The sequence below is a fragment of the Pongo pygmaeus genome, chromosome 1 (assembly GCF_028885625.2).
Source record: "Pongo pygmaeus isolate AG05252 chromosome 1, NHGRI_mPonPyg2-v2.0_pri, whole genome shotgun sequence".
Lineage (NCBI taxonomy): Eukaryota > Metazoa > Chordata > Mammalia > Primates > Hominidae > Pongo > Pongo pygmaeus.
This window is the reverse complement of record NC_072373.2, coordinates 197,681,271-197,707,607: the sequence shown is the minus strand read 5'-3', so window position 1 is coordinate 197,707,607 and position 26,337 is coordinate 197,681,271. Positions and strand designations below refer to the sequence as shown.

The window sequence follows — 26,337 nt, the reverse complement described above, 5'->3', positions numbered from 1 at the left end:
CGCCATTCTTGGACAAGCACTGTCATTTTAAAATTCACCTTAATCAAAAACTGCCTAAATCCAAAGGGCATCAGCCTCATGGCTTAGGTCAGCATGACCGTAAACCACAAATAACATCTCCAACCAGAAACATTCCAAACTCCTCCTCAACCAGAGACATGCTAGCCCCGAAATAACCCCCCTCCAGCTGGGAAGATGCCAGCCCTGAATATAACCCCACACCTGCTGAAAAGATGTCAGCCTCAAGGTAACCTCCCCTCTGCCCAGAACATTCCAATCCCGTCATAAACTTCTCCCCGACACATAAACATTCCAAGCTTGTAATAAGCCCCCTCACCCTAAAACCAATATATATCTCTGTAAGAGAAAGCGCTCCTGACCGAAATTGGCCAGAAGCCCCTCTCAGGTTTTTTCTCTAAAATAAGCTGGTCTTTAAGGGGTTAAGTCACGTTTCGTGTTTCTTTCCTCTTTCTTAACCCTTACACTAGCTACTTGGGAGGCTGAAGTGTGGGAATCACTTGCGGCCAGGAGGTTGAGGCTGCCATAAACTATAATTAGACCACTGTACTCCAGCCCAGGTGACAGAGTGAGACCCTGTCTCTAAAAACAAAACAAAAGCAAGGTTTCCACCTTTAGAAAACTCTCCACTTCGGGCTGGGCGCAGTGGCTCACATCTGTAATCCCAGCACTTTGGGAGGCCGAGGCGGGCGGATCACCTGAGGTCAGGAGTTTGAGACCAGCATGGCCAACATGGTGAAACCCTGTCTCTACTAAAAATACCAAAATTAGCCAGGTGTGGTGGCACGTGCCTGTAATCCCAGCTACTCAGGAGGCTGAGGCAGGAGAATCACTTGAACCTAGGAGGCAGAGGTTGTAGTAGGCTGAGATTGTGCCACTGCACTCTAGCCTGGGTGACAGAGAGAGACCCCATCTCAAAAAAAAAAAAAAAGAAAGAAAGAAAAGAAAACTCTCCACTTCTACAGAACTTGCAGTCAAGTGGGGAAAAAACAAAAAAACAACAAATAAGACATTGACGGAGGCTGTGCTGGGAAAGGTACAGGCTTCAGTAATAGCACAATAGAGGAGCCCCTAGCTCAGATTTGAGGGGAAATGACGTGGAAGTGAGATGAAACCTTAAGAACAAGGAGGATTTGCTTAGAGAAGAGAGGGAAGAAGGGTATTCTAGACAAAGGGAATGGCATGTGCAAAGTCCTGGAGTCAAGAAAGATTATGACAAGAGGCTGGGCGTAGTGGCTCACGCCTGTAATCTCAACACTTTGGGAGGCCGAGGCAGGCAGATGACCTGAGGTCAGGAGTTCAGGACCAGCCTGGCCAACATGGTGAAACCCCATCTCTACTAAAAATACAAAAATTAGCCAGGTATGGTGGCGGGCATCTGTAATCCCAGCTACTCGGGAGGCTGAGGCATGAGAATCACTTGAACCTGGGAGGCGGGGTTGCAGTGAGCCAAGACCGTGCCACTGCACTCCAGCCTGAGGGATAGAGCAAGACCCTGTCTCCAAAAAAAAAAAAAAAAAAAAGAAAGAAAGATTATAGCAAGTTGAGGGGAACTGTGATATTCGGCAGAGGAACACCCCTCTTGTGTTGTGGAAATCCTTCACTGCAAGGAACTTGGGGGAAAACAGAGCCATCCTGCAGAAGCTGAAAGGGCAGACTCTTGCCTGCCTTCTTGGCAACAGGGGAGTGAGCACGTGACCAGGCTTGGCCAGTGGGATGTCCTGCCCAGGACTTTGACTCTTGAGGGAGAGAGAGGAAGGCGCAGGGCCTGTTCTTGGTGGGGAGGTGAGAGTCCAGCCGCAGTGGGTGGACCATGGTCAGTGGTGGTTGTCCAGGTAGGCTTTTCCTGTGCCGTGTCTTTGGCTGTGTTCTTAGCCTAATAACTTTTGGTTCCTACTTATGTTTGGAATTGGTGAAAACCTCACAGTATTCAATAAATTCCTTCACTGCTTAGGTTAGCCACCAAGACTTCTGTTTGGTACAGAGTTGAAAGAGGGTCAGTCTGGCTGGAGTTACAACTCAAGAGGGTAAGGAAAGAAAAAAGGGGGAGAGGAGACAGGGTCCTATGGGAAATTCTCTCGGGGGCTTTTGTGGGAGGCTTTGCTTTCCAGGAAAAAGAGATACACAAGAAGAAAAACTCCCTTCCTGCCTGCCTCAGGGATGATGCAGCGCTTGAAATGTAACAGCTATCTTGGGACCAGGAGGGGAGAGCTGCAAGACTCAGAGGGAAGCTGACCTAGGGTCTGACATCACTGAGCTGCTGAATTAAGCAACTCAGATGTCACCTTCTTCCACACTTCTTGTGATGACAGATAAACCCCTAAGGTTCAAGCCGCATCTATGTCGGTATTCTGATACCCACTGCCCAAAGCACCTTATGTGACACGGCAAGTAACTTAACCCTGCTGGGCCTCAATTTTTCTTTGCAAAATCAGGATGCCGATACCCACTTCACAGGATCACAGTGAGTATCAGATTAGATAATGGATGTAAAGTACTTAGCATGGTGCCCTACTCATGGTAAGCACTCAGTAAATGTTAACTATTACTACCTGCGTCAAAGACATAAAGGAGATGAGTTTGTTTTGTGGGAGGGTAGAGAGAAGAGGAGAATGACGACTAAAAGCTGGGAAGCCAACACTTGAGAGGAAAGGAGTCAGAGAATGACTAGAGACTAAAGAAGAAAACCTGAAATTTCATTCTACCCACCATATCCTTTTTTTTTTTTTTTTTGAGACAGAGTCTCACTCTGTTTTCCAGGCTGGGGTGCAGTGGTGTGACCTCGGTTCACTGCAACCTCCGCCTCCCGGGTTCAAGCAATTCTCCTGCCTCAGCCTCCTGAATAGCTGGGATTACAGGCGCCTGCTACCATGCCTGGCTAATTTTTGTATTTTTAGTAGAGGTGGGATTTCACCATGTTGGCCAGGTTGGTCTTGAACTCCTGACCTCAGATGATCCCCCAACTTAGCCTCCCAAAGTGCTGGGATTACAGGCGTCAGCCACCATGCATGGCCACCACATTCTTTTTCTTTTTCGTTTCCCTTTTTTTTTTTTTTTTTGAGATGGAGTTTCACCCTGGTGTCCAGGCTGGAGTGCAGTGGCTCGATCTCAGCTCACTGCAACCTCTACCTCCTGGGTTCAAGCGATTCTCCTGCCTTAGTCTCCCAAGTAGCTAGGATTACAGGTGCCCACCAACAGACTCGGCTAATTTTTATATTTTTAGTAGAGACAATGTTTCACCATGTTGGCCAGGCTGGTCTTGAACTCCTGACTCAAGTGATCCACCCACCTCGGCCTCCCAAAGTGCTGGGATTACAATTCTATCAATTTTTATCTGCCCTGTAAGGCCTTTCTTGATCTTTCCTTCCTTCCCAAGCCTGGCCTCTGTCCCATCTCTTCACTTAACTGTGTTAAATGTGGGGTTCATGATATCAGCTTGACAATCCCAGATTCTTTCATTCAGGAATTCTCTGGACATGTATCAAATATATCTCTTGGAGACACTCTCATTTCCAGGAGTTCCCAGTTGATATGCAAATTAGGCCTCTACAGTTACTTCCAGACACTTGGAAACTGTGAATAAAGCTTCTCCAGTCTGCCTCTCCAGTCTATTCTATTAACCACTATGCTATGTTGTCTCTCATATGTAGTGGGACACTGATTAGTGTTATTGATTGAAATGATGAAGAAGGAGTGTTACCAAAGCCAAATAAAAAGTTTCTGGGAGTGTATTAGTCAGCTTCAGCTAAGTTATATTGCAGTGACAAATAACCCCAAAATATCAGCTTACAGAAAGGGTTACATGTTAGCTGCAGGTCAGCTATGGCTCTGCTATACACTGGGGATGCAGGCTGAGGGTTCTGTTCTTGGAAGAGAGGGAAAGGTACACTGGTATGCTGGTATAACTTGCATTAGAGAAAGCTGATAGTGTATATCTCTTCCCAACTTTGTGCTCAGTGATGTCACACTGGTAGCTTGAAATCAGTTATGGCGGAAGTACTTATACTACAGAATGTGGCAAATATTTTCCCCCTAGAAGAGCTGGTTGTTAAATGTTTACCAGCACAGGACTGGAAAAAAGGAAAATGATGGGATCTCTTGTTGGCCCTTAAACCTTCTGCCTAGAAATGGCACAGGCCATGGAAATGCTACAGGTCACATGCACTTAAATTGTACTTCTCAGAGCAAGTCTCATGGACAAGCTGCAGTCAATGGGGTCAGGAATGTACTTCTTCCACTGAGAGGGACTCAGTAGGTGAGGCAGGGAATATTCATGAACAATAGCACAATCTTCATTTGTGGTGCAGTCGAAGGTGAGGACTGAGAAAAGTCCCTTGGAATTGGCTTCAAGGAGTTTGCCCTTTAACATGAGAGCAGTTTCAGCTGAAGGAAGTGACGTTTATTTTACTGTTGCCTGTGGTGACCAGAGTTTGCCACAGATTAATTTTTAAAAGTTACCATTTATTGAGCAAATATTGGTACCAAGCCCTGTGATCAGATCTCTACATACAATCTCACTGAGTCATCGCAATACACTTGCTATGTCAAAACTTTTTTTTTTTTGAGATGGAGTCTTGCTCTGTATCCAGGCTGGAATGCAGTGGCACGATCTTGGCTCACTGTAATCTCTGCCTCCCAGGTTCAAGTGATTCCCCTGCCTCAGCCTCCTGAGTAGGTGGGACTACAGGTGCACACCACCACACCTGGCTAATTTGCCATAACTATTATATCCCTACTTGATGCATGGGGAAACTGAGGCTTAACTCAGCATGGTTAATTGGCTTGCTTGAAATCACACAGCCAGTGAAATCTCCCACCACACAGCATTTTCTTTTGTGGCAGACTGTACTGTTTTCCACAAATATTTGATGTCTCTCGCTGTGAAAGGATTACTTGTTTCTGTTCTGTTGAACTTGGGTGAGGGCATATGACTTGCACTGGCCAGTGAAATGCGAACAGAAGTAGTGTGCATGACAATTCAAGGGAGAAGCTTTTGAGAGCCAGGGCAGGATTCACATGTTCTTTTGACCTCAGCAGTCATGGCAGACTGTGTTGAGATGGAACCTCCACCAGACTAGGTCCCTGAGAGAAAAACCACCTGCAGCAGAGCCCCCTAGTCAATCCAAATGAGCATGTAGTATGAGCAAGGGTTTTATTTATTTTTATTTTTTATTTTTTTGAGATGGAGTCTTGCTCTGTTGCCCAGGCTGGAGTATAGTGGCACTATCTCAGCTCACTGCAACCTCTGCCTCCTGGGTTAAAGCAATTCTCCTGCCTCAGCCTCCCGAGTAGCTGGGACTGCAGGCATGCACCACCATGCCTGGCTAATTTTTGTGTTTTTAGTAGAGACGGGGTTTTGCCATGTCGGCCAGGCTGGTCTCGAACTCCTGACCTCAGGTGATCCACCCACCTTGGCCTCCCAAAGTGCTAGGATTACAGGCGTAAGCCACTGCGCCCAGCCTTATTTTGTTATTTTTAAGCTACAAGGTCCAGTAGCTTAAATTTTCCCCAGTTGTTTCTTCTGAAGCAAAACCTCACGCATCCTAACTGTTCTATCCCTGGTGAGGGCCAGACAAAGAGGCTGGACAGGAAGCTCTTGCTGAGTATAACAAGACCTACTTATCTTGGTCAGTAGAGATGTAGACTGAGTTCCAGGGGGTTTGTGGACTTTAAGTTCCAGTTACCCACACAGACCAACTCCCCCCCACCTGGCAGAGTGCATCTCTCCTGTGTCTTTTTTGGGCTTCACAGCCCACTTGACCTAGGACCCCTCCCCAATCTCTGTAACATGCTTCCTGTTCCTTTGTCACCCAAACCACAACCATGAGATGTGGTTTTCTAAAGAACTGGCTAAGTCCAAGCCACCTGAACAAGCAAAGCCTTTCTACTACTGTTTTGAGGTCACTGTGGCCAAATTCTGATTTCCATAAAAGTCACCAGATTCCAAGAAAAGGCGTATGATATTAACAGCAACAAAAACACCCTCAGCTGGGAAATGCTACACATTAGACATGGCCTGTGAGGAAATCCTTGTGGAGGGAATCAAAGTGCTGGGATTACAGGTGTGAGCCACCACACCTGGCCTAACATTTAATTTATAAATTAGGGCCAGGCATAGTGGCTCACACCTGTAATCCCAGCACTTTGGGAGGCTGAGGAGGGAGGATCGCTTGAGGTGAAGAGTTTGAGACTAGCCTAGGCAACATGGTGAAACCACATCTCTACAAAAAACACAAAAATTAGCCAGGCATGGTGGCGTGGACCTGTAGTGCTGGCTACTCGGGAGGCTTAAGTGGGAGGATTGCTTGAGCCTAGGAGGTTGAGGCTGCAGTGAGCTGTGATTGTGCCGCTGCCCTCCATCCTGGGCGACAGAATGAGACCTTGCCTCGAAAAGAAAAAAATAATTATAAATTAGGCACAGCAAGAGATTAATAACAATAACTAATAATAAAACAATTACAGCAATACACTATAATTATGTGAATGTAATCCCTTCATCTCTCTCTGAAAATATCTTGTTGTGCTCTGCTCACCCTTCTTGTGATCTGTTGATCTGATAAATAGGACAGCTACTAAGCTACTAGCTGGTGGATGGTGTATACAGCATGGATACGCTGGACAAAGGGATGATTCACATCCTGGGTGAAATGGCTCCAGATTTCATCATGCTGCTCATAAAAGCATGCAATTTACAACTTATGAATTGTTTATTTCTGGAATTTTCCCATGTAATATTTTTGATCACATTTGTCCTTGGGTAAGTGAAACTGCAGAAAGGGAAACTGGATAATAGGAAACTACTGTGGTTAGGAAACAGGCTCAGCTACTATAACAGAGACTCCAAAATAACAATGACTTAGACAAGATAGGTGCTTACTTCTTGCTTATGTCAAAACCCTGGCAGGCAAGGGGGAGTGGATATGGTGGCTCTACCATCGGGGAACCCTGGCTTTTTCTGTCTCCTTGATTTGACATCAACATGTGGCTTCCTTCCTGTGGTCCAAAAGGGCAGCTCCAGCTCCTACCACCACTTCTGCATTTCAGCCAGCAGGAAGAAGTAATGGGGCAGTGGGGGACACCCCCCTTTCCTCTAAAGGCATAACCTGGAATTGCACCTGTTACTTTCATTCTCATTGCACTGGCCGGAACTTAGTTACAATGCCACGACTAGTGGCCGGGGTACTAGGAAACGTAGCTTTTATTCTGGACAGACATGTGCCTAGCCAACAGGTAGAGGCTCTATTACTAAAGGAAGAATAGATGATGGGGAACAATTAGCTGTGTGCAACAGAGTTTACCTTTTGGAAAGATCTCTTGGGGGAAGGGTAGAGAAAGGGCTGGATGGTAACAGATCAGAGCCGAGGAAATAACCTGAACCAAGGCAGAGACATCTGGAATGGAGAAAATTGGCAGAAGGCTTATGAGATATGGAAGTTGAATGGACAGGATGTGTGACTAATTGGCTATACTTCTAATTAACTGTACTTATCATAGCCTGTATTTGTGTGATTAACTATTTAATATCTGCGTTTCAGGCTGGGCTCACACCTGTAATCCCAGCACTTTGGGAGGCTGAGGCAGGCAGATCACGAGGTCAGGAGATGGAGACCATCCTGGCCAACATGATGAAACCCCGTTTTCACTAAAAATACAAAAATTAGCTGGGTATGGTGGTGTGTGCCTGTAATCCCAGCTATTCGGGAGGCTGAGCCCCAAGAATCACTTGAACCCAGGAGGCGGAGGTTGCAGTGAGCCGAGATCATGCTACTGTACTCCAGCCTGGCGATAGAGCGAGACTCCGTCTCAAAAAAAAAAAAAAAAAAAAAAAAAAAATAGGCCAGGCGTGGTGGCTCAAGCCTGTAATCCCAACATTTCGGGAGGCCGAGACGGGCAGATCACAAGGTCGGGAGTTTGAAATCAGCCTGGCCAACACAGTGAAACCTCGTTTCTACTAAAAAAATACAAAAATATTAGCTGGATGTGGTGGCGGGTGCCTTTCATCCCAGCTACTTGGGAGACTGAGGCAAGGTGAATTGCTTGAACCTGGGAGGTGGAGGTTGCAGTGAGCCAAGATTGCACCACTGCACTCCAGCCCAAGCAACAGTGCAAGACTCTGTCTCAGAAAAAAAAAAAATCTCCCTCTCCAAGAGGATTATAAGCTCCATGAAGACAGAGATTGAGTCTATTTTGCTTATCACAGCATCCCAGGGCCAGTGCCAAATACAGTGCCTGGCATACAGTAAGTGCTTATGTGTGAGTGAATGAATGAGATAAAAGAGGAGCAGCCAAGAACAATAACAACAATAACTCTGGGGACAAGTTTGATTGAGAAAAATCAAAATCTTAAAGTAAACATCAAACAAAAAAAAATTTTTTTTTTTTTTTTGAGACAGGGTCTTACTCTATTGACCAGGCTAGAGTACAGTGGCACGATCACAGCTCACTTCAGCCTCTACCTCTCCAAGTAGCTGGGACTATACTACAGGTGGGTGCCACCACCTCTAGCTGATTTTTGTATTTTTCTTTTTCTTTTCTTTTGAGACGGAGTCTCGCTCTGTCACCAGGCTGGAGTGCAGTGGTGGGATCTCGGCTCACTGCAACCTCCGCCTCCTGGTTTCAGGCGATTCTCCTGCCTCAGCCTCCCGAGTAGCTGGATTACAGGTGCATGCCACCACACCCAGCTAATTTTTGTATTTTTAGTAGAGATGGGGTTTTGCCATGTTGGCCAGGCTGGTCTTGAACTCCTGACCTCAGGTAATCCACCCACCTCAGCCTCCCAAACTGTTGGGATTATAGGCATAAACCACAGCACCTGGCCTAACAGTTATTTTTAAAAATAATTTCTACCAACTGTAATCGGTCATCCCCTTTCCTGACAGACATTTGGCCCCCTTGATGACATCTCCAGCTGGTTCCAAAACTTTTCAGTTGTTTTTAGTTATTAATGTAGTCTCTTGTTTCAGCCATTAACTTTGTCTTTCCATTTTCGAAGGTCAGTCTCCTTTGGGACTCACAGTCTAGCAGGCAGGCCTTGTGGCATGGAGGGGAGATGGGTCTGCTCTCTCTTCTCTGCCCTCTGGTGGGGAGAAACAAGAAGGAAAAAAAGGACTTGTTTCCTTAGGTGTCCCCTGCTGGCCCTTGGCTGACCTCTTCTTCGCTTCTTGCGAGGTGTCTGTGTTCCTGTCCTCTAGGACATCACAGCTGCTCAGCTCCTTATCTGTAGACACGGGGTGATGGAGTAGCACGCTGCGAAAGGGCTTGGTGCCAAGTAGCTCTCCTCTGCTGGTGGAGTCTGGCTCACCCTTCACAGTGCACCTCTTTGCCCCCCGCAGGCCTGCTGCCCCATCACATCTACCATCTGCAGCCCCAGCCTGGGGCCTGTGGACACAGGCCTGTCTCAGAAAAAATCTCAGAATCCATCTTTCTGCCACTCCTTGCCACCTGATCACATCCTTGGCCTTCCCTCTCCATGCCCTTTCCCCTATTTCCGTAGCACCAGGACAGGTTTGGCAAGTGTAGTTGCTCAGCAAACATCATGAGGGAAGGAGAAGTCAGATGCCCTCTGGTGGCACCCCACACCTGATGAATGATTCTTTTGGCTCTATTCCAGTTAGCTACTGTCCTAGTTAGCTCTGTTCCAGTTAGCTTGTGTAACTGTAACGGATCAGCCTCAACTTTGAGGTATAACACAATCACCATTTCATCATGGTCATGGAATCTGTGGGTCAGGAGTTTCACAAGGCACAGCGGGGATGACTGGTCTCTGCTTACGGTAGGTGGCCTCCAAGATGGCTCCCAAAGACCCCTCCCCCCTGGTATTCACCCCCTTGTGTAGTCCCCTTCCACACCATATCATGTTGGTCTGTGTGACCAATAGAATATGGCAGAAGTGATAGTATGTCACTTTTGAAGCTAGGTTGTGGAAGATAGTGTGAGGCTGGGCGCGGTGTCTTACGCTTATAATCCCAGCACTTGGGGAGGCCAAGGTAGAAGGATCGCTTGAAGCCAGGAGTTTGAGACCAATCTGGGCAACATAGAGAGACCCTGTCTCTACAAAAAAAATTTAAAAAATTAGCCGGTGCAGAACGAGACTCCGTCTCAAAAAAAAAAAAAAAAAATTAGCCGGTGCAATGACTCACACCTGTAGTCGCATCTAGTTGGGAGGCTGAGGCAGGAGGATTGCTTGAACACAGGAGGTAGAGGCTATAGTGATCTGTGATTGTGCCACTCTGCATTCTAGCCTGGGTGACAGAACAAGACCCTGTCTCAGAAAAAAAAAAAAAGAAGATATTGTGGCTTCTGCCTCTCTGTCTCTTGGATCACTCCCTTGGGGAAGCCAGGTGCTGGGTTGTGAGGCCAGCTGCCTCTATGGAGAGGCCCACCTGGAGAGGAACTGAGGCTTCCTGACAATGTCCACATGAATGAGCTTGGAAATGGATCCTCTGGCCCCAGAGAAAGCAGATGACTGCAGCCCTGGCCGACAGCTTAACTGCAATTTCATGAGAGACCTCGAATCAGAATCACCCAGATATGCTGCTCTTGGATTCCTGACTATCAGAAACTGTGTGAGATGATAAATATTTGTTGTTTTAAGCTGTTACATTCTGGGGGTAACTTGCCATGCAACAGTGCGTAACTAATACACTGCGCCATGATGTCTGGGACCTTAGCTGGGAAGACTCAAATGGCTGGGGGCTGGAATCACCTGGAGGTTGCTTCACTCACATGACCGGTGCCTGAGCTGAGACTGTCACCTGGAGAACCTAAACGTGGTCTCCCATATGGCTTGGCTTCTCACAGCATAGCACCTGAGTACCAAAAAGGAGTGCCTGTAGACTGAGCTTTCTAAGAGACCAAGGAAGAAGTTACAAGGTTTCTTTTGGCCTAGCCTGAGAAATGGTGCATTGTAACTTCTGCTGCATTCTCTGGGTTAGCAGCAGTCACCAAGGCCAGCCCATATTCAAGGGGAGGAGAATTTTACTGGTCCCCTTGACGAAGTAAAAAGGTCATATTGCAAAACCTGTCTTGGGGGAATTGCCTGCTCTACCCTGAGGGAGACAGGGACAGGTGGCTTCGTTTCACAAGCCCAGCATAGCTCCAGCACTGTATGTAGTGCTAGTTCTGCTGAAATAGCACTTCTTATCAACCCTTCAGGGGAGCTTCTGAGCTTGGAAGGTGGAGCACTTCTCAGCTTTTGTTCTCATTTATGGACTCTGTCGCTAAATTTTTTTTTTTTTTTTTTTTTTTTTTTGAGATGGAGTCTCGCTCTGTCACCCAGGCTGGAGTGCAGTGGTGGTGTGATCTTGGCTCACTGCAGCCCCCACCTCCCGGGTTCTAGCCATTCTCCTGCCTCAGCCTCCCAGGTAGCTGGGATTGCAGGCACGCGCTACCATGCCCAGCTAATTTTTGTATTTTTAGTAGAGATGGGGCTTCGCCATGTTGGTCAGAGTGGCCTTGAACTCCTGACTTCAGATGATCCGCCTGCCTTGGCCTCCCAAAGTGCTGGGATTACAGGTATGAGCCACCGCACCTGGCCCTCTGGTGCTAATTCTACCTTTCTGGAAAAACACGGAAGGTCTCACAGGCTCCTCCCACCACCAAGTCACCCCATCCCTTGTCTGCCAGCCACTGCACTTAGCCCTCTACTTCTGTCAGTTAAGTAGCCCTTCACCTACCCTGCTAGCTGGAATTATGGCCCCATTTTACAGAGGAGGAAGTAATCTGGCCAAGGCCACACAGCCAGAGGGTGGTAAAGCAGGAACTCAGTGCCAGCTCCAACCCCTAAGTCCATGCTTTAGGGCTTCTGGGATTCCAGAAAGCCTGCAGGTGTTGGAGCCTCAACCCTCGTATCCTCATGGCCCTGCTGAGGGTGGGGCCAGTGTGAGCAGCATGAGAGGGTGGAGCTGGAGGGGGCAGGGGCTTCAAACTCTGCCAAAGGGTTGGGTCTAGTTGTCAGGTGCACTCTCTGGGTGAAAGGGGAAGAGAAACAAGTGAGAGAAAATCGATTTTTACTTTCTTTTCAGGCCCGTCCCCAGTTGGTGAGTTTTCCAGTGGCCGGAAGACTGAGCCCTAGAGTAACAGCTGTGGACTCACTGCCCACTCTGTGTTTATTGGGCTGGAACACCCTCTCTATCCTGGAACTTCTGGTTGGACAGCGCTCTGAGCTTGTGGGGCCTGTGGATGGTGGATCTTGGAGTGATTTCCAGCCCCAGTGATCAGGTCTCCTGTCAGTGCCCCTTAACTACCTGTGGCCCACTACTTCCCATCACGCCAACTCCCAAGTTCCAGGATGTGACAGTTCCCAGGTCTACTGCCTTCCAGGCACGGAGCTCATGTTGGGGACCCAGAAATAAATGAGATACATACAACCTCTGTCCTTGAGTAGGTCACAGTCTAGTAGAAGTAGAAATGAAGAGTTAACTGCCAGATGTCATGTTACAGGGCACATTTAATAAGGGTAAGAACCACACAAAGGTGGGAGTGCCTAACTCAACAATCGAAAGAAATGAACCACTGATACACTGCAACATAGATGAATCTCAAATCATTATGCAGAACAAAAGAAGCTGGACACGAAAGAGTACACACTCTATGATTCCAATGTTATCACATTCCAGACCAGGCAAAACTGTGGATTATATAGAGATGGAAATAAGGTCAGTAGTTACTTGGAGTGAGGGGGAATTGACTGGGAAAGGGATGAGAGAATGTTCTGACGTAATGAAAATGTTCAAAACCTTAATAGGAGTATGGGTTATATTAGAATATTTGATTGTTGGGCTGGGCGCAGTGGCTCATGCCTGTAATTCCAGCACTTTGGGAGGCTGAAGTGGGCAGATCACGAGGTCAAGAGTTCGAAACCAGCCTGGCCAATATGGTGAAACCCCCTCTCTACTAAGAATACAAAATTTAGCCAGATGCGGTGGCGCACTCCTGTAATCCCAGCTACTCAGGAGGCTGAGGCAGGAAAATGTCTTGAACCCGGGATGGGGAGGTTGTAGTGAACCAAGATCAAGCCACTGCACTCCAACCTGGCGACAGAGCAAGACTTCACCTAGAAAAAAAAAAATTCAGTTGTTAAAACTGATAAAACTGTATGCCTAAGATCTGTGAATTTCATCATATGTGAATTATGTCCATGGCAGGTGGCATTCAAAAGATTCCCCAGGAGGGCATGGTGGTTCACACCTGTAATCCCAGCACTTTGGGAGGCCAAGGTGCACGGATCACTTGAGGTCAGGAGTTTAAGACCAGCCTGGCCAACATGGTGAAACCCCGTCTCTACCAAAAATACAAAAAAGTTAGCTGGGCATGATGGTGTGTGCCTGTAGTCCCAGCTACTCGGGAGGCTGAGGCAGGAGAATTGCTTGAACCTGGAAGGTTGCAGTGAGCCGAGATCACACCAGTGCACTCTAGGCTGGATGACAAAGCGAGACTGTCTCAAAACAAAGAAACAAAAAACCTCAAAGAGCCCCCAAAGACTCCTGCCTACTGGTGTGCATGCCCTTGTATTATCCCCTCCCACACTGTATCAGGTTGGTCTATTTGGCAGAAGTAATGGGGTGTCACTTCTGAGATTAGTTATAAAAGACACTGCAGGGTGGGCACTGTGGCTCACGCCTATAATCCCAGCACTTTGGGAGGCTGAGGCATGTGGATCACCTGAGGTCAGGAGTTCAAGACCAGCCTGGCCAACATGGCAAAACCCCATCTCTACTAAACATACAAAAAAATTAGCCAGGTGTGGTGGTAGGTGCCTGTAATCCCAGCTGCTCGGGAGGCTGAGGCAGGAGAATCGCTTGAACCTGGGAGGTGGAGGTTTCCGTGAGCTGAGATCGCACCATTGCACTCTAACCTGGGAGACAAGAGTGAAACTCCATTTCAAAAAAAAAAAGACACTGTAGTTCTGTCTTGGTCTCAATCTCCCTTTCCCTCATGTCACTTATTCTGGAGAACCCATGTGTTGGGCATCCCTATGAAAAAATCCAAGGGGCAAGAAACTAAAGCCTCCTGCCAACAGCTATGTAAGTGAGCTTGCAAGTGGATTCTTCAGCTCCAGTTAAAGCCTTCAGATGTTGGCAGCCCTAGCTGTCTGCTTGACCACAAACTCATGGGAGACCCTGAGCCAGGTCACATGGCTAAGCTGCCTCCTGATTCCTGACCTTCAGAAACTGGGTGAGGTAATCAATGTTTGTTGTTTTAAGCTACTAAGTTTTGAGTTGTTATGCAGCAATAAATGATGAATATAATATTTCAATAAAAGAAACATGTAGGGAAAAATATTCTAAGTGCTCCTGGCCCAGATGGCTTTCCCAGGGACTTTCAAGTGCTTTCTATGACTCAGACTTCTGGGCTCAGCCTCTATGCTGGGGAGATGATGGCCTTAGGGAACTCTGTCTAGACAATAGGAACTAGTGTCTCCAAAATAGCCACAGACACCACCCACCAAACCAGCCCCACAGCAGCTGCACACAGGGCTCAGGCCCACACTTGCTATGCAGAGAGGACTCCAGAAATGCTCCCTGACCACGTGGCCACAGCTGCAGCAGGAATCCACTCAGGGCTCAGATGCTGCCCTGGTTCGAATGTTTGTCCCCTCCAAAACTCGTGTTGAAGGTTAATCCCCAGTGTGGCTGTATTGACAGGTGGGACCTTTGACAGGTGATTGGGTCATGAGGCCTCTGCCCTAATGAATGGATTAGTTCATTCATGGATTAATGGATTGATGGAGTAATGGGTTATCAGGAAATGGAACTGGTGGCTTCATGAGAAAAGGAAGAGATACCTGAGCTAGCTTGCTTGGCCCCCTCATCATGTGATGCCCTGTACCAGATTGAGACTCTGCAGAGAGTCCCCACCGGCAGAAAGGTCCTCATCAGATGCAGCTCCTCCACCTTGGACTTAACAGCCTCCATAACTCTAAGAAATAAATTCATTTTCTTTATAAATTACCCAGATTCAGGGATTCTGTTATAAGCAACAGAAAATGGATTAAGACAGGTGCTAATAACAGCTGCTATTTTTGGAACTTTCTGTGTCCCAGGTAATAGGCAAAGTGCTTTGCATGCATCTTTTTATTTACTCCTTCCAACAACCCTCTGGAGAAGATATTATTAAACCTATTTTACAATGGAGAAAACTGAGACTCAGAAAGCTGAAGCAAATTGGCAGGGTCATAGAACTACTAAGTGATGTGGCAGCTTTAGATAGAAATCCAGATTTGTCTAGCTCTCAAACCCAGAGGCAGGGAAGCAGTAACCATAGACTTGAAAACAACTTTTTCATCTATTCCCTGTGATGCTTTTCACAGGAGAATGAGCCACACATTCTGCTATCAGGGAAAAGTCCGCAAATCTCAACCCAGACTCCCTAGGTCAATGTATAAACAGATTAGACTGGCAGATGCTATCAGAGTCACCGAGAGTCTCAGAGATCATGGGAATCTCAGAGAGGGGAACTGAGACCCAAAGAGGGAAGTGGGTCCTTTCTAAGGACTCCCTGCCCAGTGTCTTTGCACCACTTTGCCCTGCCCCTTGCCACGAGATGGAAATAATTGCCATGTGGGAGAAACATTAGGGCAAAGAGTGGTTTTAGAGTGGGGAAAGCAATGAAAAAGGGACATCAGGCTGGGAGCAGTGGCTCACGTCTATAATCCCAGCACTTTGGGAGGCCGAGGCAGGCAGATCACGAGGTCAGGGGTTCAAGACCAGCCTGGCCAACATGGTGAAACCCCATCTGTACTAAAAAAACACAAAAATTATTAGCCAGGCGTGGTGGCACATGCCTGTAATCCCAGCTATCGGGAGGCTGAGGCAGGAGAATAAGCAAATCCATTGGCATTTTTTTCCTGGCTAGAATTCATCCCCCCTTTTCGTGTTACAACACCCCATTTTTCTACTGGAGAACCATACCTTCCCCACTCTCATTCCATATGGTAAGAATGGGGCTGATCTCATCTTGGGCAAGGGGCTGAAGCCCCAGGTCTGGCCAATCAGAGATGTGCACATCAAGGAACCTGGCCTAGGAGGCAGTGGCTGGGGTCCAGGGTGGAGTGGAGGATGAGGGTGTGTGTGGGGGGGTTGCTGAAAGCCACTTGAACCCGGGAGGTGGGGGTTTCGGTGAGCCAAGTTTGTGCCATTGCACTCCAGCCTGGGCAACAAGAGTGAAACTCCTTCTCAAAAAAAAAAAAAAAAAAAAAAAACACCCAAAAAGCAAAAATTAGCTGGGAATGGTGGCATGTGCCTGTAACCCCAGCTACTCAGGAGGCTGCGGAAGGAAAATCACTTGAACCCAGGAGGCAGAGGTTGCAGTGAGCCAAGATCGCGCCATTGCACTCCAGCCTGGGCAACAGAGCAAGATTCTGTCTCAAAAAGAAAAAAGAAACGTCAGAGGTAACAATGGCAAAATTGAGAGCTCATAATTTTGTTTTGGGTCAACCCCACAATGGCTAGAGGCTACATAAAGCAGTGTCATAGATGGGCCCATTGAAAACCTAGTCAGCCAAGAGGATGTCACAGAAGAGCTCTGAGAGCAGTAGCTGACCCATGATAGGGTCTGATGAAAGCACTGTGCCACTCACTCACTATGACCCTGGGTTACCCCATTTATTCATTCATTCAATAGGTATTTATGGACCATCTGCTGTGTGCCAAGCACTGCTTTAAGAGCTTGGGATATATCAGTAAACAAAAAGTTCAAAGATTCCTGTCCTTAGGGAGCTTAAATTACATACAGATTTAACCTATAAATTTTAAAGTATCCTAGAAAGTGAAAGGTGTTGTTGAAGAAGAAAAAGCAGAGAGTGGTAAGAGGATTGAGAGTGACAACAGTGCACAGAAAGGCAGGTTGAAATTTTAAAGGGATGATTGGGTAGGCCTCTTTGAGAAGGTGACATTTGAACAAAGACTTGCAGGAAGTGAGGGTGTGCTGTGTGCAGAGTGAGCCATGGGAATATCTGGAGGAAACATGTGAGGAAAAGAAAGAGAGATCAGACTGTTACTGTGTCTATGTAGAAAGAAGTAGACATAAGAGACTCCATTTTGTTCTGTACTAAGAAAAATTCTTCTGCCTTGAGATGCTGTTAATCTGTAACCCTACCCCCAAACCTGTGCTCGCAGAGACATGTGCTGTGTTGACTCAAGGTTTAATGGATTTAGGGCTATGCAGGATGTGCTTTGTTAAACAAGTGCTTGAAGGCAGTATGCTTGTTAAAAGTCATCACCACTCTCTAATCTCAAGTACCCAAGGACACAATACACTGCAGAAGGCCGCAAGGACCTCTGCCTAGGAAAGCCAGGTATTGTCCAAGGTTTCTCCCCATGTGATAGTCTGAGATATGGCCTCGTATGAAGGGAAAGACCTGACTGTCCCCCAGCCCAACACCCATAAAAGGTCTGTGCTGAGGAGGATTAGTAAAAGAGGAAGGCCTCTTTGCAGTTGAGGTAAGAGGAAGGCATCTGTCTCCTGCTCGTCCCTGGGCAATGGAATGTCTTGGTGTAAAACCCGATTGTATCTTCCATCTACTGAGATAAGAGAAAACCATCTTAAGGCTGGAGGTGAGACATGCTGGTGGCAATACTGCTCTTTAATGAAGCAGATATGTTTATGTATGTGCACATCAAAGCACAGCACCTTTTCTAACCTTGTTTATGACACAGAGACATTTGTTCACATGTTTTCCTGCTGACCCTCTCCCCACTATTACCCTATTGTCCTGCCACATCCCCCTCTCTGAGATGGTAGAGATAATGATCAGTAAATACTGAGGGAACTCAGAGACCAGTGCCAGAGCAGGTCCTCCGTATGCTGAGCGCCGGTCCCCTAGGCCCACTTTTCTTTCTCTGTTCTTTGTCTCTGTGTCTCTTTCTTTTCTCAGTCTCTTGTCCCACCTGATGAGAAACACCCACAGGTGTGGAGGGGCAGGCCACCCCTTCGTCTGGCGCCCAAGGTGGGGCTTTTCTCTAGGGTGAAGGTACGCTCAAACGTGGTCATTGAGGACAAGTCAATGAGAGATTCCCAAGTATGTCTACAGTCAGCCTTGCGGTAAGATTGTGTGCTTGGAAGAACCTAGGGTAACAATGGGGCAAACTAAAAGTAAATATGCCTCTTAGCTCTATTAAAATTCTTTCAAAAAGAGGGGGAGTTACAGTCTCTACAAAAAAATCTAATCACACTATTTCAAACAATAGAACAATTCTGTCCATGGTTTCTAGAACAAGGAACTTTAGATCTAAAAGATTGGGAAAAAATTGGCAAAGAATTAAAACAAGCAAGTAGGGAGGGTAAAATCATCCCACTTATAATATAGAATGATTGGGTCATTATTAAGGTAGCTTTAGAACTGTTTCAAACAGAAGAAGATAGCATTTCCGTTTCTGATGCCCCTGAAAGCTGTGTAATAGATTGTGAAGAAGAGGCAAGGATAAAATACCGAAAAGGAATGGAAAGTTCACATTGTAAATATGTAGCAGAGCCAGTAACGGCTCGGTCAACACAAAATGTTGACTATAATCAATTACAGGAGGTGATATATACTGAAACATTAAAATTAGAAGAAAAAGGATCCTTAGATGTAGACCTGTTAAAACAGGGAAGGCTCTGAGTAACCATGGAAACTATGGTCACTCTATTCAGGGCTTTGGAAAAATACTGTCCTTGGTTTCCTGAAAAAGGAACCGTATATGTAAAAGTATGGAATCGTGTTGGTTCAACATTCTGGGAGCTCGCCCCAGCAGGGAATTATGTTCCCGTCACTGTTTGGGGTGATTAGGCCTTGGTACGTGCCGTCCTAATACCTCCTCAACTTTCCTCTCCCGCACGGCCTTCATTATCTGATCAGCCTCTTCCTTCGGCTACTCCTCTCCCACCTAATGATGCTGAAAATTCAATGTCTAACTCAGGTGACTTTGGCTTAAAGTTATCCCCTACTTATTTTCTTTTCATGAAGAGCTGGTGCTTGAAGCTGCCGCGGCCATGACTCACACAGCCCAGGACCATAGATATGCTAATTCTTGTCTCTTCAAACCTTCGGAGTTAGCTAATGACTCCAGGACCAAACTACAATTTACCTATAATTCTCCAGGCCCTCCCCCATCCACGACAGCCCCTCACCCTCCTGTCGTTTCGGTTCCTCAACCGGTCTGCGTCAATATGCACTGCTCAATCTTACTTTTTTTTTTAAAAGAATTTAAGGATGCTTGTACTCAGTCAGTATGGTCCTACTTCTCCTTAGGTTAAAATGGTATTACAAACTTTTTGTATGGAGGTCACTTTACTTCCTTTAGACTTGGACCTTTTGGCAAAAAGCTGTCTAACCCCATCTCAGCCTGGTGGGCAGAGGAGGCCCATGTGCAGTCTCAGCGAAATCAGACTAATGGCATTCTAACTACTCAGGCTCAGCTCACAGGCTCCAGTAGTTTCTCTGATACTTATGTCCAAGTAGGCTTTGATGCTGTTACCACAAAACAAGTAACAAAGGTGTGTATGAGAGCTTGGGGTAAATTACGTGCCCCAGGCCAAGCTCCTGTTTCTTTTACTACTGTTAAACAGGCTCAATTGTTTTTACTACCTAATATCGTTTTAAACAAAGCAGATAAGACACATGGCCCTGGGATAGACTCCGGTGGTAAAAAGGCCACTTGTTGGATTAATATAATTTCTAAACAACGGCCCACCTTCACCATACACATTCAAGGAAAAAAGTTTTGAGGGCCTAGTAGACACCGAGGCTAAAATTAATATTCCATATAGTGTTCCCAGTCAGCATATGATGAAAAACCTGGGTTTGTTCCTGGGCTAGGTCTCAGTCCAAAGCATGAAGGGATTACTAAACCCCTCCCAATTACTATAAAATAAGACAGTAATGGTTTAGATTATCCTTTTTAGTGGTGGCCACTGCCATGCCTCCTGATCCTATCCCTTTACAATGGAAATCTGACACACCTGTTTGGATTCAGCAGTGGCCGCTTTCTAAAGAAAATCTGGAGGCTTTAATTCAATTGGTTTCTGAACAGTTACAACTTGGAAATGTGGAACCTTCTCTTTCCCCCTGGAATTCTCCTGTGTTTCTAGTAAAAAAGAAATCAGGCAAGTGGCAGATGGTAACCGATTTATGGGTTATTAACGCTGTAATTAAACCTATGGGAGCCATACAACCCAGCATGCCTGCCCCTGCTTTAATACCTAAAAATTGGCCTCTCATAGTTATTGATCTTAAAGATTGTTTTTTCATATTGCTTTACATAAATCGGATTGTAAAAAATTTGCTTTTACTGTACCATCTATCAATAGTCAGGAGCCTGCAGCTCGTTATCAATGGAAAGTACTTCCTCAGGGAATGCTGAATAGCCCTACAATCTGCCAGCTTTATGTCGGACAAGTGCGAGCCCAATTTCCCCAGGCCTATATTCTTCATTATACTGATGATATTTTAATTGCTACCCCCACTAATAAAGAATTAATTGACTGTTATCAAATTTTAAGCCGCTGTGTTACAGAGGCTGGATTACACATCACTCAGGATAAAATTCAACAGATCACTCCTGTTCAATATTTAGGAATGGTGGTCGATAAACAACGTATTCAGCCTCAAAAAGTTCAAATTAAGAGAGATTCTTTGAAAACTTTAAATGACTTCCAAAAACTTTTAGATAACATTAATTATTTAAGACCTATTGACAAGCTTATTTCTACCCCTTATACCTCTGCTCAAAAGGCAGAGTTAATTGCTGTAATTACTGCCTTACAGGGTTTCCCCAAACCTTTAAATATTGTCTCTTATTCTACTTAACGTAGGAAAGAGGATATGCTTGTGTTTCACCAGGAGATCATCAAACAAAAACCACAAAGAAAAGATGTCTGTGTCAGAGACTGCCCTCAGACGTGGTGAGATCTGTGCCGACTCCTCAGAAGCAGGCACACCAAATCACAATGGGTCTGATCCAATCCTCCCTGATGGCAACGGAGACCCATCTAACTAATCCCACTTCTAATTACCTCTCTTTTTCTCCTTACAAACCTAAAAATCTCACCATTTCTATTAGCCTGAAAATAATATCCCTCTGTTCTTCTCTTCCTCCTTCAGCACTCAATCTCACTTACAATAGGTTTTATTTAATGATTCTCCTCCTTATACTTTCTGTCTCACCAGTTTCCTCTCACACTAATTTACCTTCTACACAAAATTATTCTTATTGGGCTTATGTGCCTTTTCCTCCACTTATTCGACCTCTCACCTAGATTGATGCTCCCGCAAAAATCTACACTAACGATAGTGTGTAGATGCCTAGAGCTACAGATGACCATTGCCCTGCTCAACCAGGAGAAGAAGGCATTGCATTTAATGTTACCATAGGTTATAAATACCCGCCTCTGTGCCTCAGACATGCACCTGGTTGTATCCATCTAAAAACTCAAGTCTAGGCTGCTTATCTTCCGGAGAGATCAGCTACAGAAGAACCAGGACATTTAGTCTCTGGCCTCTCCCTTTCTCCTTTAAAACAAATGAAAGGGGGAGTAATGGGAGATACCCCATACTTTCAATATAAACCTGCAGGAAAACCATGCCCTAAAAATTTTGAGGGCCCATCTAAAACTTTAATTTGGGAAGATTGTGTTAACTCACATGCAGTAATATTAAAAAATGACTCATACGGTTTAGTAATAGACTGGGCACCAAAGGGCTATTTAAAAAACAATTGCTCCTTTGGTGGAAAGGAATGCCTGGAAGCTACTTATTTTATTTCTTATCAGGAGAATGATAATCATCATTCTACTTTGCATAGGAAGTTCAGATCATTCTTTCCCCTAAAATGGGAAGGTAAAGGCACCTTTTCTAACCTTGTTTATGACACACAGATATTTGTTCACATGTTTTCCTGCTGACCCTCTCCCCACTATTACCCTATTGTCCTGCCATATCTCCCTCTCCGAGATGTCAGAGATAATGATCAATAAATACTAAGGGAACTCAGAGACCAGTGCTGGCGCAGGTCCTCCGTATGCTGAGCGCCGGTCTCCTAGGCCCACTTTTCTTTCTCTATACTTTGTCTCTGTGTCTCTTTCTTTTCTCAGTCTCTTGTCCCACCTGACGAGAAACACCCACAGGTGTGGAAGAGCAGGCCACCCCTTCAGAAACACATTCTAGACAAAATACACATGGACATATTTAGGTGTAAAATGGCTTTATGTCTGCAACTTACTCTCCAACAGTTTAGAAAAAATAAATAATTTATACCTCTGTCTATCCATATCTATCCATCCATGTATTCACAAACACACAAATATATATATATATATTTGAATGGAAAGCAAAATTGTCAACATGTTAACATTTGGGAAATCTGGGTGAAAGATATATACTATTTTTGGAAAGTTTCTGTATGAATTTCAAGATAAAACTTTTTTTAAAAAAAGGATTTATAGGTTGGGTGCAGTGGCTCATGCCTATAATCCCAGCACTTTGAGAGACTGAGGCGGGCAGATCACTTGAGGTCAGGAGTTCAAGACCAGCTTGGACAATATGGTGAAACCCCATCTTTACTAAAAATACAAAAAACTAGCTGGGCATGGTGATGTGAACGTATAATCCTGGAACTACTCAGGAGGCTGAGGCATGAGAATTGCTTGAACCCGAGAGACAGTGAGCTGAGATTGTGCCACTGCATTCCAGCCTGGGCGACAGAGCGAGCCTCCGTCTCAACAACAACAAAAAAGCAAAATGGATTTATATTATTATATTTTTTAAAAAGCATTTCAGGCAGAAGGGGTAGCCTGTGCAAAGATCCTAAGGCAAAAGAGTGCCCTGGGGCTGGGTGCAGTGGTGGGGGGATTACTTAAGCCCAGGAGTCCAAGACTAGCCTGGGTAACATAGGGAGACCCTCTTCTCTACAAAAAATTTTGAAAACTAGCTAGGCATGGTGGTGCATGCCTGTAGTCCCAGCTACTCAGGAGGCTAAGGTGGGAGGATCATGAGAGCCTAGGAGATAGAGGGTGCAGTGAGCCGTGATTGTGTCACTGCACTTCGGCTTGGGGGACAGAGCAAGACCCTGTCTCAAACAAAAACAAAAAGAAAAAACAACCCCCAAACAACAACAACAACAGAATAAACAAACAATAATAAAAGACAAAAAGAGTGCCCCAGTACGTAAGGGCAACACTCAGGGTACTGACAAACAGAATAAGCGAATCCATCGGCATTTTTTTCCTGGCTAGAATTCATCCCCCCTTTTCATGTTACAACACCCCATTTTTCTACTGGAGAACCATACCTTTCCCACTCTCATTCTATGTGGTAAGAATGGGGCTGATCTCATCTTGGGCAAGGGGCTCAAGCCCCAGGTCTGGCCAATCAGAGATGTGCACATCAAGGAACCTGGCCTAGGAGGCAGTGGCTGGGGTCCAGGGTGGAGTGGAGGATAAGGGCATGTGTGTGGGGGGGGTGCTGAGAGCCTGCCTGAGGTAGAAGCCCACTCCAAGGAAGGCAGCACTGAGACTTGAAGCAGAACAGATCCTCAGTGACATTTTTGAGCTCTTGGATTTAGTCTTTGCATCAACTTTTATCCCTCAGTGACTTTGTCACATGAGGCAATGAATGCCCTTTTTGCTTGAGACAGTTTGAGTTGGGTTTTCTCCTACTCAAAATGAAGAAATGCGTTGAGTGATCCAAAGCGTCAGGGACAGCCTCTCTGAGGAAAGGACATTTCAGCCAAGACCTAAAGGATGAGCAGCAGTTGGTCAGGTGAAGAGGTGGAAAAAATGTCCCAGAGGAACAGCAAGTACAGAGGTCCCAAGAAAGGAAGAAGCATGGCAGGTTCAATAAATTGGAAATGCTGGGTGCGGTGGCTCACACCTGCAGTCCCAGCTACTTGGGAGGCTGAGAGGGGAGGATCACTGGAGCCCAGGAGTTCGAGACCATCCTGGGCAACATAGTTAGACCCTCATCACTAAAAAAAATTAGCCAGGCATGGTGGCACATGCCTGTAGTCCCAGCTACTTGGAGGCTAAGGTGGAAGGACCCTTGAGACCAGGAGTCTGAGGCTGCAATGAGTTGTGATTGTGCCACTGCCCTCCAGCTTAGGTGTAGGTGAGAGAGAGAGGCCTATCTCAAAGAAGAAGAAGGAGAACGAAGAAGAAGAGAGGTAGCAGCAGCAAGAAGAAGAAGAGGAGGAAGAAGAGAAAGAACAAGAAGAGGAAGAAGAGGAAGAGGAGGAAGAAGAGGAAGAAGAAGAAGAGGAAGAACAAGAGGAAGAAGAAGAGGAAGAAGGAAGAAAAGAAAGAAGAGGAAGAAGAAAGAAAGAAGGAGGAGGAAGAGGAAGAAGGAAGAGGAAGAGGAAGAAGGAAGAAGGAAGAGGAAGAAGAGGAAGAAATCGAAGAAGAAGCAGAAAGAAGAAAGAAGAAGCAGCAGCAGCAGCAGCAGAAGAAGCAGCAGCAGCAGCAGCAGCAGCTGGAGAAAGGCTGGGAAAATGGTGGCCAGGAGAGTGTCCGGTAGACGTGAGGCTGGGGCAGGGTCCTGGATGAAGGGCCTCATAGGCTTTATTAAAGATCTGAGACTTTACTCCAAGAGCAAAGGGAGGTCATTGCAGGGTTTTTAATAGGCAAAATCTTTACTTAATTTGCATTTTCATATCACCTTCATAAGAACACCCTGGCTGCAGTGTTTGGGCTAGATTGGTGGAAGGTTAAGAGCAGTACAGGGAGATTATTTAGAAAATTATTGCAGACATCCAGGCTAGGGATGATGACTTTGACAGGGTAGGGACAGTGGACACATAGATATTGATGGATTTTATGGCAGCTAGTCTCCAAAAATGAACCACGCCTCCCAATATATGTGCCTTGTGTAGTCCCATCTCACATTGAATCTGGGACAACTCTCTGACCCACTTTAACCAGTAGAATGCAGAGAAAGTGATGCTGTGCCAGTTCTGAACCTGAGATTTTCAGGAGACCTGGCAAGCTCTGCCTTTGAGCTCTTAGGAGTCCTGTTCCACCAGGTAAGAGGTCCAGCTCCCCTGCTGTGAGACCAAGTGAAAACCCCATAATGGGGCCCTGACATACACAAAGAGGGAGAAAGGCCCAGCTATCCCAGTGTCCCAGTTGAGCCGCTGGGTGACTCTAGTCCAGGCTGCCATCTGATTACAACCACATAAGAGTCCTGTCTTAGTCCATTTGTGCTGCTATAACAAAGTGCCTGAGGCTGGGTCATTTATAAACAACAGAAATGTATTGCTCATACCTCTGGAGGATGGGAAGTCCAAGATCAACATGCCAGCAGATTTTTTTTTTTTGAGGCAGGGTCTCGCTCAGTTGCCCAGGCTGGAGTGCAGTGGCACAATCATGGCTCTCTGCAGCCTTGACTTCTGGGCTCAGATGATCCTCCCACCTCAGTCTCCCAAGTAGCTGGGACTACAGGCACACGCCACCACCACCAGCTTATTATTTTTTTTTTTTTTGTATTTTTTGTAGAGACAGGGCTTTGCCATGTTGCCCAGGATGGTCTTGAACACCTGGGCTCAGGTGATCCACCCGCCTCTGCCTCCCAAAGTGCTGGCATTACAGGCGTGAGCCTCTGTGCCCAGCCCGTGCCAGCAGATTTGGTGTCTGGTGAGAACTTGCTCTCTACTTCAAAGATGACACTTTCCTCTGTATCCTCACGTGGTGAAAGACTCAAGGGCCTCCCTTAATGATTTAATCACCTCTCAATGGCTCCACCCTTAATACTATCAAATTGGGTATTAGATTCCAACATATGAATTTTGGGAGGACACCAACATTCAAACTAGAGCACGTGGTTACCGCTTTTCTTACCATATCAACCCTATGAAGTAGGCAGTTTTATGATCTCCATCCTACAGATGAGGACAACGAGGCACAGAGAGGCTAGGTAACTTCCCCAGGGTCACACTATTGGATAAATGGTGGAGCCTGGGTTGAAGAGTAGGAAGCATGACTCCTTGTGTCCTTGTGGTTGAGGACTCTGCTGTGCTGCCTCTGTGAGGGAGGCTTGCTGAAATGACTCAGAATCTCTCAGGGACACCAGGCATGGCTGGAAGCCTCAGACACAGGGCAAACTCTGGCTCTCTCTCAGGTGGACTCCACTGACCCCAGATCTCACTCTTTCACCCGGCTCCAGTCACTGTGTCTCTGATTGGTCAGCTAACTGGAGGCATAGGGATGTGGTGCCCAATTACGAGTCCCTCAGCAGTGGGGGAGGGGAGCAGAGCATCCTGAGGTGTAGACATGGCTGCCTGGGTCTGCTCTTTCTTGGCGTGAGTGAACAGCTTTCCAAGAGAACATGACTACTATAGCAATTTAAAAAGA

General features: G+C 46.2%; 2 long non-coding RNA genes across 2 annotated transcripts; both read left to right on the top strand.

Annotated features, from left to right (window-relative positions):
- The first annotated feature begins 1,813 nt into the window (after positions 1-1,813).
- Positions 1,814-6,775, top strand: LOC134739724 (uncharacterized). The gene is made up of 3 exons (XR_010126719.1): positions 1,814-1,853; positions 1,973-3,593; positions 6,583-6,775. It is a non-coding gene; the product is annotated as an uncharacterized LOC134739724 (long non-coding RNA).
- Positions 6,776-8,707: 1,932 nt separating this feature from the next.
- On the top strand, positions 8,708-12,386 carry LOC129020136 (uncharacterized). The gene is made up of 3 exons (XR_008495771.2): positions 8,708-10,583; positions 11,437-11,532; positions 12,042-12,386. It is a non-coding gene; the product is annotated as an uncharacterized LOC129020136 (long non-coding RNA).
- Positions 12,387-26,337: the final 13,951 nt, after the last annotated feature.